At 37.0% G+C, this 20,117-nt stretch overlaps 1 protein-coding gene across 1 annotated transcript in view; it reads right to left on the bottom strand.

Annotated features, from left to right (window-relative positions):
* The window catches only part of KIAA2026 (KIAA2026 ortholog), a 133,196-nt gene that overhangs the window by 108,682 nt on the left and 4,397 nt on the right, over window positions 1-20,117 (bottom strand). The gene's annotated exons all lie outside the window — the stretch shown is intronic.

Genomic DNA, 20,117 nt, shown 5'->3' with positions numbered 1-20,117 from the left:
AATCTTGCAGTTGGCTCTGTGCTGGGGCTCAGAGCCTGGAGCCTGCTTCAGATTCTATGTCTCCCTCTCTCTCTGCCCGCCTCCATTTATGCCCTGTCTCTCTCCCTCTGTCAAAAATAAATATTAAAATTTTTAAATATATAAATCTTTAGCACTAAAATTAATCATTAAAACACTATCTCTTTAATGTGAAAAGTATATTTTTTGCAAAATTAAATGCAATTCATGTTTACATTTCTTTGTATAACTCATACTACTTATCATTGGTATAGGAGAATGCACAATACTACAAAAACATTTTGTGAGAGTAAATTCATGTTACATAAATACTTTGAAGAAATTATAAACAAATGAAGTATACAATATATAACTGCAAATTTGGAAACCTGACTAACCTATAAAAAGAATCTAGGAATTGAGATTACCTCTTCAATGTCACCACAAATGTCTCTCTACTCTATAATGATGTTCTAGTAATACGGAGATACTAATCCAATAATTAAAAATACTGCTGAAAAAGTTTCTCAGTAGTTTAATTATCCATAAATCCCCTTAATGAATTTGAAATAACTGATTAAAACAATTTATACTGTAAGGGATGCCTGGGTGGCTCAGTTGTTTAAGCATCCAACTCATGATTTTGGCTCAGGCCATGATCTCACAATCGTGAGATCAAGCCCCAAAATAGGCTCTGTGCTGACCGTGGAGCATGCCCGAGTCTCTCTGGCTGTCTGTCTGTCTCTCTGTTCTTCTGCTTGCAAGCATGCACTTAATTGTTCTCTCTCTCTCAAAATAAAATAAGTTTTTAAAAAATTATACTAGATAAAAACCAATTAATGTCATCAAGTTTCAAAGTCTAAATTAAAACCTGACTTCTGAACTTTCTATAAAAGAGAAAATTACAAAAAGCATCAGGGAAATTATCTCCTCTTCTACCTTTGTAAAATATTCCAGAGCCTCTGAAGGTTTTGTACATGATGTTGTTTTTACAATGGTAAAACCAAGTCAATACCCCAGGTAAGCATTCAATATGCTCAATAAGAATCTATGTAAATTAAAAATTGACCCTGTTTTTCTGCTTTCCTATAAGCTTTAACATAAAATAGGATAATTTCAACAAAACAAACCTTAATGACATGAAATACAATCAAATGCCTGTCCCTCTTGAACTTTGTTCACAGTAATTTATTACTTTAAGTTAGAAGAACTTTTATAACAATCTTAGGCCATCTAGATCCCATGAATGGTACAACTATAAGGTTCTACTAAACTATGGCACTATTATGAATTTTCTTTGTTATAGGGGATAATAATATACCTGACTTAGCTTTAAGTAGATCATGAACTTTTAAATTAGTTTTCCACTGATCCTAAAAAATTTGGGCTAATGTAGCCATACTGTTTCAGGCTGTGACTATTTTATGCACAGTAGTATAAATCTGTATGATGGCTAATTGGGCTGGGAGTAAGAAATGTGGACCAAAAGTTAAAACGCTGACTGGCAATAACAGTAACTTTAATTACTTCCCCATCAATACTATTGGAAGAGAACATTAATGCACTGAAACATGATGACCTCTCTGAGGTCACAGTATATGCAGAACACTAAGAATAAAGAGAGTTGAGGAAAACAGTAAGACACACAGCTAAACTGTTATGTAAACAAGTCAGCAACTCAATTTTGCCCTTTAACTTCAAGTCGAGAAGTCCTACAAGTAGAAAAGATGAAGTTATATAAACTACTTTCTTAAACAGTATTTTTTCAGAAATTAATATCCTTTAGAGAAATATTCAAAGAGAAATTAATATCTCTTACTACTCATCAGAAATAAAAGATGGATATACTTTGATATTTAACATTCATAATTAAAATACAATAATGTCACTTTCATATCAACACGTAAAGATTAAAAAACACTGATTCTCCTCAGTGTTGAAGGAAATCTAAGAAAAGAATAATTCTCATACAATATTGGATGTGTAAAATTGACACACTATTTTTGTAAGTCAATTTGGTAATAATCATTAAATTTAATGTGCACATTTCCCTGGACTCATCATGCTCCTAGAAATTTACCCTCTAGATGTTATCTCCACAACTGTGAACAATAATACACACACACACACACACACACACACACACAAATGCACATCAGAGTACTAATATCTAAAAAGCATAAGCCCCAAGGCACCTGGGTGGCTCAGTCAGTTAAGCAACCAACTCTTGGTTTCAGCTTAGGTCATGCTCTGTCAGTCTGTGAGTTCAAGGTCTGTGTCAGTCTCTGCAGCTGGCAGTGCAGAGCCTATTTGGGATTCTCTCTCTCTCTCCCTCTCTCTTTGCTCCTCTTCTGCTCATGCTATCTCTGTCTCTCTCAAAAAAAATAGGTAAACTTAAAAAAAAAAACAAAAAGAATAACCTGTAAACACAAATGTCCTTTTATACAACATGGATTAAATAATGTGTACCATAACACGAAATAACATCTATCCATCAAAAGGAATAAGGAAGTCTGTATGTACTCACTGTAAAAGATGTCCATATTATACTGTTGAATGTAAAAAAGTTTCTGAATATATCTTTTAATTCCAAAGGAATCATATATAAATAATAAATAATAAGTAAATGTAAACAAATAGCATGTGTGTTTGTATACAAGTTTAAAGTCTCCTCTGGACAACTACAATCTCTTTGTGACAGGCAGGATAGCCTATCCTGACTTCTATACTGATCTCTTTACAGTCAATTCTTCCTGCAGCAACCCAGGTCATCCTTTTGAAAGGTAATCAGATCATGTCATCTCCCTGCTCTGGCTACTCCAAAGTCTTTCAGTTACACTTAAAGTCCAAAGTTCTGATGGCCTATAAGACCTAGTGTGATATGACCCTCATCTACCTCTACAGACCTCATTTTCTGCCACTCTGCTCATAGCTCTTTGCGTTCTGGCTACAGCAGTCTTGTTATTCTCAGTCACACCAACATCAGCTTTGCCTTTGATCAAGCTCATCCTTACATAAGGCACTCTTCCCCCAGGTATCTTATGGCTAGGCATTATCACTTTATCCAAATGTGTTCAACAGCAACATACCTGAGAGAACTTCCCTGACCATCATAACTATTAAAGGATCCCTTGTCACTCTGTTCCCTTACCCATTTCTTTTCCTTCCTGTTTACCACTACACTATATTGTATAATTACCTATCTGGTAATTTTTCATCTCACCAGAAGGAAAGCTCCAGGAGGATAAGGATTTTGTTGTGTTAATGGATGTAACTTCAGACTCCCCTATCTCCACATGACATATACGGAAAGATACAAGCCAAGCTGTTTTTCATTTTAAATTTACAGACATAATTCAAGTTGAAAAATTGCAGCCATCTATTTTCTCCAGAGTGAAATACCTATTAAACAACTGTTAATAACTACTTGGGTTTCATTTATCAGAGAACAAAATGCAATAAAAATAAATCTCACCTCCAAATAAGAACTGTCAGACAATCCATCAACAATTAAATCATACACTAAACTAACTCTACCTTTTTAAAATTCAAGCTTTTTCACTATTAGGAAAATTAGTTTATGAAATCACTCTGGCACTAGTTTGAAAGTAACAGATTGCTAACTATAAGCAAAAGCTAAGCAATAATCACAGTTGACTCATTGAGTGTTAGTTATCTTTTCTTCCCACACAAAGCATGAAAGGTCTTTTCTGTGTTGTTAATACATCCCAAATTTCAGAATTCAGAGGCTTAATTCTGTTTCAAATTATTCAAGTTAAGTGTTAAGAAAGAAGTAAATTGCTATTAAAGCTTTACTTATGGTTAACATATGCACTAACACTGCTCCCCCACTAAAAACAGATGTTTGAAAAAGTTTCCCTTACTCTGTGATTTTTGTTGTTGCTATCAAAATATGAATGTGTTGCCTATAAAAACTGTATCTGAACAATTAAAACTGGGAAACAAAATTATTTTAAAGCCTGTTTAAAAATATTGTAAATAAAGAGTTTCGGTCAAAATTTAAATGCGACTATAGCCCCGAGGGTGCTGGCAAGATAATACTAAACCAGATGTAATATTTAATGAAGACTGTTCACAAATGCGTAGCCAATGTTAAGGGAAACTAGAAAGGGATGGTTGGGCTAGTTAAGGAGCTATCTATCATCACTCTGGACCCAAATGGGGAAAAGATGGGACAGTTACTAGAACAAAGGAAGCTGTAATTATAGAAGAGGGCCACAGAATGATGGAGCACAGTTACAATATACCCCAGCAAAGAGAAAGCTGTTAGACTACCCCAACCTCTCTCAGTCCTCCTGTCAGTGCCTCCCATTGACTGAACTCAATCAAAAGCCAGAACACAAGGCAGACCAGTTGATGCAGTACTTAGAAATCAGCCTCCTGGGACTTAGAGCACATTGCTCAAAAGTGGAGAATAGATTTGGAAGGGTGCTGGGAGCCAATTCTGAAGTAAGGCAGGTTTGCAAGGCCTCCCCCCATCAGATGGAGACCAGCATCTACACCCACTCAACCCCCACTCAACTTCTGCTTGAGCACCGACCCCCAAGGCGCCTGAATGACACATCAGAAGTGACTTGCCTTCTTAGGCTAAAAATATGTGAATTGTACCTTGTGAAAAAAATTGTTATAGGAGTTTCTTCTTTTGTGATTATAGGAGCAAATGTTACATTTCCTGAGAAAACTTGTTTTTCTTCCCCTCGAAAACAGGCTATTGACCCCTGCTCATAATAGAACTAACTTTTGCCCTTGCTATGCTAAAAAAAAATCACCTTGTATATGAATGCTAAAAGATCCCTTCCTTCCCCATATGATATACATCTAGTCACCTACTTCAGTCTCTATTGGTAAAGATTATGCATGAGTCTTCTACCAATCTATGTTCTAGGAAATTTTTACATACCAAAGAATTTGTTATAAAAATTATTGTGTAAGGCAATCGCCACTTCTGTTTTGTACCTCACAGTTTTTCAATAAATAAAGCTGACTCTTGGGTCGGTGCAGAGATGCCTGCCTGGTGAGCATAAAGAAGCCAAGGTTCTCTCACTCCCTTTCGCTGACACTGTCCATCCTTCAGAGCTGGACTCTGGCAGAGGGGCAAATGAGAATTATCCAAAAAAGTAGAACCTAATATCAGACTTCAAGAACAACTACTTGAAATTAGGGAAGACAGAACTCTTATTGGTAAATTTCAACAAAAACTTTTGCCTGTCTGATAGAGTCAGCCCAGCTTACAACACCATTCCATATGGATGTATGCATCTTTATGAGCTCTGAACCATAGAAGTCATTAAAGCCAAGTACCAAAATAAATTTAATATAAAACAAAACTTACAAATAGTTCCATAGCCAAGTATTAAACCAAGATTTTCAAAACTAATGAACTATCACAATGCTCTCACCAAAACTAATGCTTTGTAACACTAATGTTTTAAGTATTTAGATTATAACATTTTACAATACATAAAACATAATAGTACAGAATATGATTAATGATTGATAAATAAATATAGATACATTGGGGGTATCCATTCAAAGTATTTTCTGCTTGGGAAGCCAGATCAGAAACGTTTGGAAACAAATACTCTCATATTTAGCTGTACTGGATACACAAAAAAGTTTTCAGAAAAACGTCTTCATGCCTACAAAGAAAGGTATTTATTAGACTCTGAAATATATTTTTACTTGATCTTCCTTACCTTCTATTCTCCCAGTTGTTAGTCTTATTCCCCTTGCATTTTTAACCCATCATCATCCAGACCTCCAATCCCTTGATTCCTTCATTTGCACTAATACAATTTAGCCTTTTAGCTATTCACACAGACAAGTAGTTGGGACCCATCATATCTTATCTCTCAACCAATTATCTGTCTCAGGCATTCCATCTTACTTGTATATTTCTGGCACTGACAGCATGAAGCCTGCTTGTTATTCTCTGTCTCCATCTCTCTCTGCTCCTCCCCCAATCACACATTCTCAAAAATTAACTAATTAAACAATCTCTTATTTAAAACCTAAAATATTTTTATTAAGTTTTTTATTTGAATTCCACTATAGTTAACATATGCTGTTATGTTAGTTTAGGTATACAATACAGTGATTCAACAATTCCATACATCACCTAGTGCTCATAACCTGTACACTTAAGCCCCATCCTCTATTTCATCCATTCCTCCTCTCACCACCTCCCTGATAAACACCAATTTGTTCTCTATAGTTAAGAGTCTATTACTTGGTTTGTCTTTTTTCCTTTTGCTTGTTTTGTTTCTTAAATTCTATGAGTGAAATCATATAGTATTTGTCTTTCTCTGACTTATTTTGCTTACCATCATATTCTCTAGCTGCATCCATGTCATTGCAAGTATCATGATTTCCTTTGTTTTTATGACTGAATAATATTCCGTTGTAGATACATACCACTATTTCTTTATCCATTCATCAGCTGATAGACACCTGGGTTTCTATGATAAAAATCTGCTATTGTAAATAATGCTACTATAAACATCAGGGTGCATGTATCCCTTTGAATTAGTGTTCTTATATTCTTTGGACAAATACCCCATAGTGAAAATGCTGAATCATAGTTCTATTTTTAACTTTTGAGGAACCTCTGTACTGTTTTCCACAGTAGCTCCATTAGTTTGAATTTCCACCAACAATGCACAAGTGTTCCTTTTTCTTCACATCCTCACCAACACCTGTTGTTTCTTGTGCTGTTTTTTTAGCCATTCTGACAGGTGTGAGCGGATATCTCAATGTAGTTTTGATCTGAATTTCTCTGATGATCAGTCATGTTGAGCATTTTTTTTATGTGTCTGTACCATATGTAGTCTTCTTTGGAGAAATGTCTGCTCATGTCTTCCCTGGTTTTTAATTGGATTTATTTTTGTATTGAGTTTCCTAAGTTCTTTACGTATTTTTGATACTGACTTTTTATCAGACATGTCATTTCCAAATATCTTCCTCCATTCTGTAGAGATTGCCTTTATTTTTATATAGTATTTTTATGTATGCTTCTGCTCTTTATTTTTATGTAGTCCCAAAAGTATATTTTTGCTTTTGCTTCCTTTGCCTCAAGATACATATCCAGGAAAAAGTTGCAATGGCTGATGTCAAAGAAGTAACTAATTGTGTTCTCTTCTAGGCTTTTGATCATTTCAGGACTCCCAGTTAGGTTTTAATCCATTTTGGATTTATTTTTGAGTATGTGTAAGAAAGTGGTCCAGTTTTTTTTTTTTTTTTTTTTGCAGGTTGCTGTCCAATTTTTCCAACACCATTTTTTAAAGAGACTGTCTTTTTCCCATTGGATATTCTTTCCTGCTTTGTCAAAAATTAATTGACCATATAAGTTTGGATTTATTTTTGAGGGTTCTATTCTGTTCCATTGATCTGTGTGTGTTTATTTTTGTGACAGCATCATACTGTTTTGATTATTACACATTTGTAATAACTTAAAGTCTAGAATTGTGATGCCTCCAGGTTTTCTTCTCTTTTTCAATAGTGCTTTGGCTATTTGGGGTCTTTTGTGATTCCATACAAATGTCAGGACTATTTGTTCTAGCTCTGTGAGAAATGCTGGTTGTATTTTGACAGAGATTGCATTACATGTGTAGATTGCTTTAGGTATTACAGACATTTTGACAATATTTGTTCTTCCAATCTACGAGCATGGAATGTTTCTCCATTTCTTTGTATCACCTTTGGTTGCTTTCATCAGTGTTGTATAGTTTTCAGAGTACAGGTCCTTCACCTCTTTGATTAAGTTTATTGCTAGGTATCTTATTGCTTTGGGTTCAATTGTAAATGGGACTGACTCATTAATTTCTCTTTCTGCTATTTCATTACTGGTGTATAGAAATGCAACAAATTTCTGTACATTGACTTTGTATCCTGCATTCATGTATTCTAGCAGTTTTTTAGTGGAGGCTTTCAGGTTTTCCATATATAGTATTATCTCATCTGCAAATAGTGCAAGGTTCACTTCTTCCTTGCCAATCTGGATTCCTTTTCTTTCTGTTGTCTGATTGCTGTGGGTAGGACTTCCAGTACTATGATGAATAGCAGTCCTGAGAGTGTACATCCTTGTCTTCTTCCTGACCTTAGCCAAAAAGCTCTGTTTTTCCCCACTGAGAATGAGGTTAGCTGTTGATTTTTCATATAGAGCCTTTATTATGTTGACATATATTCCCTCTAGAACTACTTTGTTGAGAGTTTTTATCATGAATGGATATTGTATTTTGTGAAATGTTTTTGGGTATCTACTGAAATGATATGGTTTGTATCCTTTCTCTTATTGAGGTATCACATTAAGTGATTCAGAAATATTGAACCATGCTTACAACCAAAAAATAAATTCCACTTGATTGTGGTGAGTGATTTTTTTTAATGTAAGTGAATGACTTTTTTAATGTATTGTTGAATTCGGTTTGCTAGTATTTTTGAGAATTTTTGCATTTATGTTCATCAGGGATATCGGCCTGCAGTTCTCTCTTGTAGTGGTGTCTTTATCTGGTTTTGTTATCAGGATAATGCTGGTCTCATAGAATTAATTTGTTAGTTATCCTTCCCTTTTTATTTTTTGGAATGCTTGGAGAAGAATACATATTAATTTTTTAGATGTTTAGTATTATTCACCCGTGAAGCCATCTGGTCCTTGACTTTTGTTTTTGGGGGGTTGTTTGGTTACTGATTCAATTCATTTGTTGGTTCAGTCTGTTGAAACTTTCTATTTCCTCCTGATTCCATTTTGATTAGTTGCGTTTCCACAAATTTATCCATTTCTTCTAAGTTTGTCCAATTTGTAGGCATACAGTTCTTTCATATTGTCTTGTTGTATTTCTGCAGTGTTGGTTGTTATTTCTCCTCTCTCCTTTGTGATATTGAGTTTTGGGGGTTTTGTTGTTGTTGTTTTATGTTTGTTTGATAAGTCTGGCTAGGGGATTATCAATTTTATTGATCTTTTCAAAGAAAAGCTCCTAGTTCACTGATCAAAAAACATACTCCCAGCTTTCTTAGTCTTGTATCATTTATTTCTTCTCTAATCTTTACTGTTTCCTTCCTTCTGCTGGATTTGGATTTGGTTTTGTTTTTTTTTTTCTGTATCATTTAGCTGTAAGGTCAGGTTGTTTGAGATCTGTCTTGCTTCTTAAGGAGGCATGTATTACTATAAATTTCTCTCCTAGAACTGCTTTTCTGTATCCCAAAGATACTGGACCACTGTGTTTTTATTTTTATTTGTCTCTACGTAAGTTTTTATTTCTTCTTGATTTCTGGTTGTCCCATTCATTATTTACTAGCATGTTATTAAACCTCCATGTGTTTGTGGTCTTTCCAGATTTTTTGTTGTGGTTGACTTCTAGCTTCATAGCATTGTGGTCAGAAAAGATGCAACATATGACTTCTATCTTTTTGAATTTCTTGAGAATTGTTTTCTGGCCTAATATACTCTATTCTGGAGAAGATTCCATGTGCACTTGAAAAGAATACATATTCTGCTGATTTAGGGTGGAGTGTTCTGAATATATCTGCTAAATCAATCTGGTTCAGTGTGTCATTCAAAGTCACTGTTTCCTTATTGATTTTGTTTAGATTATCTATTCACTGATGTAAGTGGGGTGTTAAAGTCCCCTACTACTCTTGTATTATTGCTGATTAGTTCTTTTATATTTGTTATTGTTGTATAAACTGGGGTGCTTCCATGTGAGATGTATAAATATTTATAATTGTTATGTATTCTTGTAGGATTTATTATTACATAGTATCCTTGTCTCTTGTTACAGTCTTTGTTTTAAAGTCTAGTTTGTCCAATATGAATATTGTAATCCCATCTTTGTTTTGACATCCATTTGTATGATAAATGTTTCTCTTTCAATCTGCAGGCATCTTTTCTTCTGAAATGACTCTCCTCTAGGTAGCATATAGATTGGTCTTGTTTTTTTGTCTACTCTGTCATACTATGTCTTTTGACTGGAGCATTTAGTCCATTTACATTCAAAATAGTTATTGAAGTTTTTCTCTGATCTTTTCTTGCTTTTCTTCTCATGGTTTGCTGGCTTTCTTTGGTATACTTCAATGTTTTTCTTTTATTCTTTACGTCTCTATTACTGGTTTTTGAATTTGTAGTTACCATTCAGTGTACATATAATATCTTCTGTATATAAGGTCTCTTAAATTTAAACCCATTCTTTATTCCTCTTCCCCCTACATTTTAGGCATATGGTGTCATTTTACATCCTCTTATTTTGTGAATCTCTTGAGTGGTTTTTATACATATACTTATTTGTACTGCTTTTGTGTTTCCTACTTTTCATTCTCTTCTTTATGGTCTTTCTTTTCCACTCAGAGTCCCCTTAAACCCTTCTAGTATGGCTGATTAAGTAGTCATGAACTCCTTTAGTTTCTGAGAAACTCTATCTCTCCTTGTATTCTGAATGATAGCTTTATTGGGTAGAGTATTCTTGGCTGTAGATCTTTCACTTTCAGAACCTTAAATATTCCATACCCCTCCTTTCTGGCCTATAATGTTTCTGCTGAAAAATCTACTTATAGGCAAACTCATGAAATTTCCCTTGTATGTATCTTTTCTCATGCTGCTTTAAAAAAAAATGTCACTAATTTTTGCCACCTTAATTACTATTGTCTTGGTGTGGACCTCCTTGCGTTGATTTTGTTGGGGGATCTCTGTGCCTTCTGGATCTGTATATTTGTGCCCTCCCCCAGATTAGGGGAGTCTGTAGCTATTATTTCTTAAAATACATTTTCTGCTCCCTTTCCTCTCTCTTTTTATTCTAGGATCCCTGTAATGGGAATATTACACTTGTTGAGGTGTCTCTTTAAGCGTAGGGTCTCAGCTTCCAACCACCCTATGAGCTCTCCCAGAACCAAGCCCACTGATTTCAAAATTCCAAATTTTATGTCCTGTTTTGTTGTAAGAACCCACAAAATCAGCCACTCTCTCTTTCAAAACCAAACGTTATAGGGATTCAGCCTTCCCATGCAGACTTCCCAGTGTGATACTGTTTCTTGCCCTTTTCTACCCCTGGAGCTCCCTACTGCCCGCAATGGCCAGGGTTTGGCTTACCACTGCATCTCCACCCTTCCTACCATCTTTCATGTGGCCTCTTCCCTACCTTTAGCTGTAGAGTTTGTACTGCCAGTCTTCAAGTAGTTTTCCAGGATATTTACACTGATAGGAGTATTACCTAGTTGTACTGTGGCACAAGGCAAACTTAGGGTCCTCCTACTCTGCCATGTTCCGAGCTTCCCATATATTTTTCATTCATAGTTACTCAACTGCTCTATACTATGTGATTACTTGCTGGTCATGGACTCGAAATGGACTTTGCAGAAAACAGTTTTACATCAGTAGGAAAAAGCAGAGAAAGAATACTAATTATATTTATTCCCATTATTCATTCATTCAAAATATTTGCAGAGCAACTGGAACTCAGCAATGAACATGCTGACAATTTGTATATATTAAATGAAAAGTGTAAGAATCAAAGGTGAATTTGATATATTCAGATTGAAAGAATAGTGACACCAAGGAGAAGAATGTGAACACTGAAAAGAAAAACAGAAAAATTAGAAGAAAATCTAGGTTAGAAATAAACTTAATTTTTAACATTTTGAAGTACAATAGTTGTATTAGGGTTCTGTGGACAGAAATATGAAACTAAAACAAAAGGGAAGGCTCAATATACTGATTTGAGACTCTTAGTGATAATGTCATATAAAATAAGTGATCTTGCCATACAAGAATAGATTTAAGAAGATAAAAAGCATAACTTCAGAGATTATCCACAGTTGTTATGAAAAACACAATCAAAGAAAAGGAAGACTCAAAAGATAGTTTAAGTAATAGCACAATAGAGGGAAAAGGAGAAAAGTTCTAAGTATGAAGTAATCTAAACTATTTGATTCTCCAAATAGATGGAGAGGAAAGAGTAAAAGCCAAGGATTAAACAGAAGACATTCATTAGCAAAATTCAAGATGGAAGTTCAACAGGGATTCAAAAGTCCTTATAAAAACAAACAAAACAAAACAAAAAACTTTCAAGGCCTGTGATTGTAACTGAAATAGCATCAAATAAAACTTAACTTCCAAAAGAACTGAAGACCATCATGATTAATTTTTAAAAAGAACAAATATTTTGCTTAGAGTATATTTCCATTTCTTGATTTTTACAAGTTAGACACAAAGGTTGAGTTTTTATTTACAACAAAATAGCATTCAATGCCTTACCAACTTCAACAACTTTGATAAGCATTTTTAGTAAGTTAGGACAGCTCTGCTGAATATCTTACTACCACTAAGCTATTCCTTACCATACAGAAGCAATCACTTCTCAGTACAGTTAGAACAGAGGGCTCCCTGGGTTACTAACTCTCATGCAATATAACAGTCCCGTTATAGTCAAGTTCCCTAGAAAACAGTAAAGTTGTGACAAGTCTGCAAAGTGATCAGGTAGAGACTTTGTCTTCCTGTTCTTGGTCAACCCCTCCGAATATGTGCCAAGTATTTAAAGCTTTAAAGTAGCAGACTGTAAATTCAGGGCACTTTCAGATTCAGACACTGGCAAAACTGAAGATAGGAAAGCTAAGGCAAGTTTTCCCCCTGCCTACCTGAACATAACAGGCCATAACAAAGAGATACAGGGACCTGGAGAGAGCTGAAGACATAATTGGAACTAGGAGGATGTGGCAAGTACTAATTTTCGTGTCGAGAGACAGTAAGTAATGATACTAACTCTCTCTTCACCTTTCATTTCAAGAATAAGAAAGTTATCATCCTTATTTCATTAATTATTCTTATAACCAGTAATTTCTATTGTTCTTTCATATAGTTCTTATGCCAAGTGACAAAAAACATGGGTGATGCAAATGTTGGTTCCATTAAAAATTATATACTAGGGGCTCCTTGCTGGCTCAGTCATTAGAGCATGCAACTCTTAATCTCAGGGTGAGGAGTTCAAGCCCCAGGTTGGATGTGGAGTCTAATTAAAAAATATATATATACACATACATACGACTATTAAAAAATATCCTACAGAAAATAAATAAATAAAAATTTCAGTCCTGGAAAATTTCTTTTCAAGAAAAATCCACTGACAGAGGATTCATCCTAAGAGATATTAAAATGGATTTTACAAGGCACCTGGGTGGCTAATTGGTTAAGTGTCCAACTTCAGCTTAGGTCATGACTCATGGTTTGTGGGTTCAAGCCCCACATCAGGCTCTTTGAAGTCAGTGCAGAGCCCGGGTCGGGTATTCTGTCTCCCTTACTCTCTGCCCCTCCACCAAGGTGTTCGTTCTCGTTCTCTCTCTCTCTCTCTCTCTCTCTCTCTCTCTCTCTCTCTTTCAAAAATAAACATTTAAGAGGGGAATAGGGGCCAACATGGCAGAGAAGTAGGGGGATCCAAAGTTCCCTAGTCTCTAAAACAAAGAAAGCAGTGTTGAAGCTAAAGGACTTTGAACTCCAAGAGCCCAGGAGACAAAGAGACAGTCTCTTCCAGGGACCCACCAGGAAAAGCTGACAGAACATAAACTACGTCAATGATCAAATCAAAGCACACTAGTGGAAGATTCAAAACATCACTATGTGTAGGGAGATAAAGTAACCAGAGTCACAACAACAGGGAGCAAGTAACACTCTCATGAAAGGTAGGGCCCTGGACAGTGTATGACCCTTCTTTAATATAATAGTGCTCACAGGTACAGGACACATAACAAGCTTTTAAAACACATAAGGACAGAAAAACAGCCCAAATCACCAAACAGAAGAATTCTCCTCAAAAGAAATTCCAGGAAGAAATGACAGCAAAAAATTGATCAAAACAGATATAAACAATATAACTGAATAAGAATTTAGAATAATGGTCATAAGATTAATCACTGGAATTGAAAAAAGCATAGAAGACAACAGAGAGTCTAATGCTGCAGATATCAAGGAACTAAAAAAATAGTCATGATGAATTAACAAATGCTGTAAAAGAGGTGCAAAATAAACTAGAGGCTGTGACAGCAAGAACTGAGTAGACAGAGGGGAGAATAGGTGAACTAGAATATAAAATTATGGAAAGAGATGAAACCGACAAAAAGAGAGATAAAAAAAATTGGACCATGAGCGGAGAATTAGAGAACTAAGTGAATGAAATAGAACAATATCCGTATCATAAGGGTTCAAGAAGAAGAAGAGAGAAATGGGCAGAAGGTGTGCTTGAACAAATCATAGCTTGAAAAATTTCTATTTCAATGAAATAGAACAATATCCGTATCATAAGGGTTCAAGAAGAAGAAGAGAGAAATGGGCAGAAGGTGTGCTTGAACAAATCATAGCTGAGAACTTCCCCAATCGGGGGAAGGAAACAGACATTGAAACCTAGGAGGCACAGAGAACTCCCTTCAGACGTAACTTGAATCAATTTCCTGCATGACATGTAGTAAAATTGGCAAAATACAATGATAAAGAGAAAATTCTGAAAGCAGTTAGGGATAAATGGGCCTTAACCTACAAGGGTAAACACACAAGGGTAGTAGCAGACCTATCTACTGGACTTGGCAGGCCAGAAAGGAGTGGCAGGAAATTTTCAATGTGATGAATAGGAAAAATATGCAGACAAGAAACCTTTACCCAGAAAGGCTGTCATTCATAATAGAAAGATAAAGGTTCTCCCAAACAAAACCTGAAAGAGTTCATCACCACTAAACCAGCCCTACAAGAGATCCTAAGGGGGAATCTGTGAGTGTTGCAAAGACCACAAGGACCAGAGACATCACTACCAGCATGAAACCTACAGATAACACAAGGACTCTAAATCCTTATCTTTCAATAACATTGAATATAAACAAACTAAATGCTCCAATCAAAAGACATAGTGTATCAGAATGGACTAAAAAACAAAAACAGAAACAAAAAACAAAAAACAAGACCTACCCCTACCTATTTGCTGTCTACAAGAGACCCACTGTAGACCTTAGGACGCCTTCAGACGGAAAGTGAGGGGATAGAGACCCATCTATCATGCTACTGGAAGTGGAAAAAAAAAAAAAAAGAAGTAGCCATACTTATAACAGACAAATTAGATTTTAAACTAAAGATTGTAACCAGAGAAGAAGGGCATTATATAATAATTACAGGGTCTATCCATCAAGAAGAGCTAACAATTATAAATTTTTATACACCAAGTTCTGTAGCACCCAAATATATAAAACAACTAATCACAAACATATGCAATCTCATTGGTAAGAAGTGGTAATTGCATGGGACTTTAATATTCCACTTACAGCAATGGACAGATCATCTACACAGAAAATCAATTAAGTAACAATGGCTCTCAATGATACACTGGAGCAGATGGACTTGACAGATATATTTAGAACTTTTCATCCTAAAGGAACAGAATATACATTTTTCTCAAGTGTACAAGGGACATTCTCCCAGACAGATCACATACTGGGTCACAAAACAGCCCTTAATAAACACGAAAGAACTGAGAAAATACTATACGTACTTTCTGATCAAAAGCTATGAAACTTGAAATCTACCACAGGAAAAAGTTTGGGAAACCTCCAAATGCATGGAGGTGAAAAAACATTGTACTAAAGAATGAATGGGTAATCCAAGCAATAAAAGAAGAAATTAAAATATATATGGAAACAAATGGAAATGAAAACCCAACAGTCCAAACCCTTTGGGATGCAGTCCTGAGAGGAAAATACATTGCAATCCAGGCCTATCTCAAGAAACAAGAAAGACCCCAAATATAAAATCTAATACCACATATAAAGAGACTAAAGCAGAACAACAAAGAGCCCCAAATCCAGCAGAAGAGAAACAATAAAGAGCAGAAATAAACAATACAGAATCCAAAAAAAAAAAAATCAATAAAACTAAGAGCTGTTTTTTTTTTAAATAAATGTAACTGATAACCCCCTAGCCAGACTTTTCAAAAAGAAAAGAGAGGACCCAAATAAGTGAAATCATGGATGAAAATGGATTTATCACAACCAATCCCTAGGAAATACAACAAATTATCAGAAAATACTATGAAAAACCATATGCCAACAAACTGGGCAACCTGGAAGAAATGGACAAATTTCTAGACACCTACACACCTACACACTACCAAAACTCAATCGGGAAGAAACAGAAAATTTGAACAGACCCATAACTAGTGAAAAATTGATATCAGTTATCAAAAATCTCACAACAAATAAGAGTCCTGGACCAGACGGCTTCCCTGGGGAATTCTACCAGACATTTAAAGCAGAGTTAATACCTATCCTTTTCAAGCTGTTCCAAAGAAAACGGAAATGCATGGCACCTGGGTGGCTCAGTCAGTTAAGTATCCGACTTCAGCTCAGGTCATGATCTCAGGTTCGTGGGTCCGAGCCCCGCATCGGGCTTTGTGCTGACAGCTCAGAGCCTGGAGCCTGCTTCGGATTCTGTGTCTCCCTCTCTCTTTCTGCCCCTCCCCTGATCACTGTCTCTCTCTGTCTCTCAAAAATAAATAAATGTTTAAAAAAATTAAAAACAAAACAAAACAAAAAAAAAGAAATGGAAGAAAAACTTCTGGACTCATTCTATGATGTAAGCATTACCTTCATTCCTAAACCAGACAGAGACCCCACAAAAAAGGAGAACTACAGGCCAATATCCCTGATGAACATGGATGCAAAAATTCTCAACAAGATATTAGGAAATCAAATTCAATAGCTATAAAAAGAATTATCCACATGATCAAGTGGGATTCATTACTGGGCTGCAGGGTTGGTTCAATATTCGTAAATCAATGTGACACATCACATTAAAAAAAGAAAGGATAAGAACCACATGATCCTGTCAAAAGATCCAGAAAAAGCATGTGACAAAATACAATATCCTTTCTTAATAAAAACCCTGAAGAAAGTCAGTATAGAAGGAACTTACTAAAGCATCATAAAAGCCATTTATGAAAAGCTCACAACTAATCTCATCCTCAATGCAGAAATGCTGAGAGCTTTCTCCTTGAGATCAGGAACATGACAAGGATGTCCACTCTCACCACTGTAGTTTAACACAGTGTGAGAAGTCCTAGCATCAGCAATTAGACAACAAAAGGAAATAAAAGGCATCAGAACTGGCAAAGAAGTCATCAAACTTTCACTTTTTGCAGATGACTGGGATAAAATTATATTTATAAGTTTATACTTTATACATACAATGGTCTTATAACACCATAAAAGCAAAAGTAAATAGAGATTTAAAAAGAATTAAAAAACAACAACCCAGAATATACTGAAGTCGTAATATTTTCTTCCTTCACACCAATCATCCTGCCTACCTGCTGGGATGCAAACTCTATTCTGAAGACCACAGTGTAGCCATACAGAATCACCTGTAGTTCCTAGAAACACTACATTTCATACCTTGCATTCACTATAGTTGAGTATTCTACAATGCCCCCCTAAAGCCCTCCGAAAAATATCCAGCAGCAATCTTCAACTCTCTCAATAATCATTCAAATATAAATGTTTTTATGTTATCTTTTACCTAATCTCCTTCCCCCTTCTCATTTCCTCCTCTCACTTGCCATCCCCACACGTAACTCCCATTCAGATTTAGGTCTCCCTCTTAAGTTCCCCTTGTACCTGTTTATATGTTCCTTATAAAATCATTATCTTTTTTAAGTTTCTGTTTCACAACTCAACTATAAACCACTTAAGGGCACAAGATTTATCTTTTGATCTCAGGGAGTTGAATATCTAGCTTTGGCAGATATTTATTTGTACAATCAAATAATCTAGCCTAATACTGATAGTACAAATGATTAGCCCACGATTCAAATTAAACACTGTGTTCAGAGGGGAGCCAAGATGGCAGAGAGGAAGGGAGCTCTGTAAACTCCATCCACCCCATCTATCGAACTGAGAAGGATATTACTCTCATCTGCAAAAGCGGAAGGAGAAAATACGGACTCCAGAAAGAATAGAACCTCAAGGATACCTGAGTGAGTGAGTGCGAACTGGGGAGATCTGAAAACGGGCCAGCCCGGGAAGGGCAGGGGAGGCAGGATCCCCAGCCCAATGCAGGGCAAGCGCACAGAGCCCGAGAGACAAAGGGGAGAGACAGAGAGTCTGGGCACGCTCATAGTACTGTCTCTGGGGAAGAGGTACTGTCTCTGGGGAAGAGGTAAAGAATGTTTGGCCGTGCTTGGAGAGAGGGACCCACTCCACAGATAACTGCTGGGTAGCCGGAATCCCGAATCCGGGTGGTGCAAGGGAAGGAACAGCTTCCAGGCCTAAGCCATCTCGCGAGGAAGCAGTGGTGGCGGCGGTGGCGGCAGCGGTGGCGGCAGCGGCAGTACGGCGAGAAGCAGCCACAGTAGCAGCTCCGGCGGCTGTGCCAGGGTTGCACACTTTGAGAGGTGCCCGCGGCAGCAGCAGCGGGGAAGGGCTGCGGTGCGGTGAGAGGCAGTGGCAGCGGTGCCCCTGCAGCAGCTGCGCCAGGGGCGCACGCACTTGGAACTTGGTTTTGGGAACGGGACCACGTACCTCATTTCCACGGCGCATCTTGCCCCCTGCATTGGCTGTGCGAATCCCAAATCCTGGGTGCCCAAAGGAAAAAATAGGGCCCACACCTACGTGACCGCCAACGGGGAGTTGGCAGCGGGTGGAGTCCTGGGCACGCGCTGGGCTGCGGGAGCTCTCAGCTCATTTCCAGCAGCACACAGCGCCTTGAGCAGCAGCTGTCAGAAGCCAAGAGAGACTCAATTTTTTTTTTCCTTTCCCCATTGCAATCGCGATCCTGGCTGGGGGTGGGGACTCGGCAGTAGGGTCTGTGAAGGTGCACATTTCACCTACAGCTGCTCATTTCACCTCAGGCAGGGGCAGCTGAGATCCCTGCCTGAGCCAAGACAAACTGATTCTTCCCCCTAAGAAGCTAGCCAACAAAACAAATACATTTCATCTGTGATAGCACAAACGTGCATGGACTGGAACTTTGAACCGAGGCGGGTCTGGAAAATACAACTCGGCTCAACTGCGGCCCAAGGAGATCAGACTCATTAGAGCGGCCTACAGTGCCTAGTTCAGCGGAGCTAGGCGTGCCGCCACTCTAATCTCCATAGACACCAAGACTGAGCCTCTGAGAACAGCCTCTGAGACCTACCACATCAAACCACGCCTATCCACTAGGGGGAGCTGCTGCTTTTTTTTCTTTAATTTTTTTTTCTTTCTCCACTTTTTTCGTACTTATTTCTTTGTTATTATTACCTTTTTTCTTTTTCTTTACTTATCCCTTTTAAATTTTTACTCCTTATTTTCCTTTCTCCTTTCTCCCTTACTTTTTCACCTTCTTGCAACCCAGATATTTTCTCCTGTATCTCATCCTTACCTCTCCCCTCAACTGGTCATACACTTTTAAACTGTCCACTGTCCTTTGTTGTATTCGATCCCCTTCTATATTTTTTTTATCATTTTTTTCCTTTTTTCTCTTTTCTTCTTTCTGTTTTCTTTTTATTTTCTCTTCTTCTCTTCTTTTCATCTCTTTCCTTTCCCATCTTTTCTTTCCCCCTTTTTATGTGTTTCTTTGTTTGATTTGTCTGTGTGTATGTGTGCTTCTGTTCCCTCTGTGTGTGTCTGTCTGTATTCCTTCCTAGGACTGCACCAAGAAACAAGCCAAAGTGTGCAAGAAGGCGAGTCCCAAATATTGCAGAGTAGGGAAATAAAATACTCACAGGCACAACATGAGAAACCAAGAGACACCATTAAGAGAACATTCCCTGAAACGACAGGCCCTGGACAGTCAATAAGCCTCTTTTAACAGAGAAATATTAATATGTGCACAGTGCACAACGAGCTTTCTAAAGGTGACAAGAGACAGAAAACTAGCAAAAATGACAAAACGAAGAAACTCTCCCCTGAAGAACTTCCAGGAGGAAGTCACAGCCACAGAACTGCTCAAGGCAGATCTAGACAACATATCAGATCAAGAATTTAAAAAGCCTGTCAAAAGATTAATCGCAGGGGTTGAGAAAAGCATCAAAGAATCAACTGATGAGTTCAAAAAGGCTATAGGTGAGGTGAATAACAAACTGGAGGCAGCCACCTCAAGGATTGAC

The sequence above is a fragment of the Suricata suricatta genome, chromosome 13 (assembly GCF_006229205.1).
Source record: "Suricata suricatta isolate VVHF042 chromosome 13, meerkat_22Aug2017_6uvM2_HiC, whole genome shotgun sequence".
Lineage (NCBI taxonomy): Eukaryota > Metazoa > Chordata > Mammalia > Carnivora > Herpestidae > Suricata > Suricata suricatta.
This window is presented reverse-complemented; position numbering and strand designations above follow the sequence as displayed.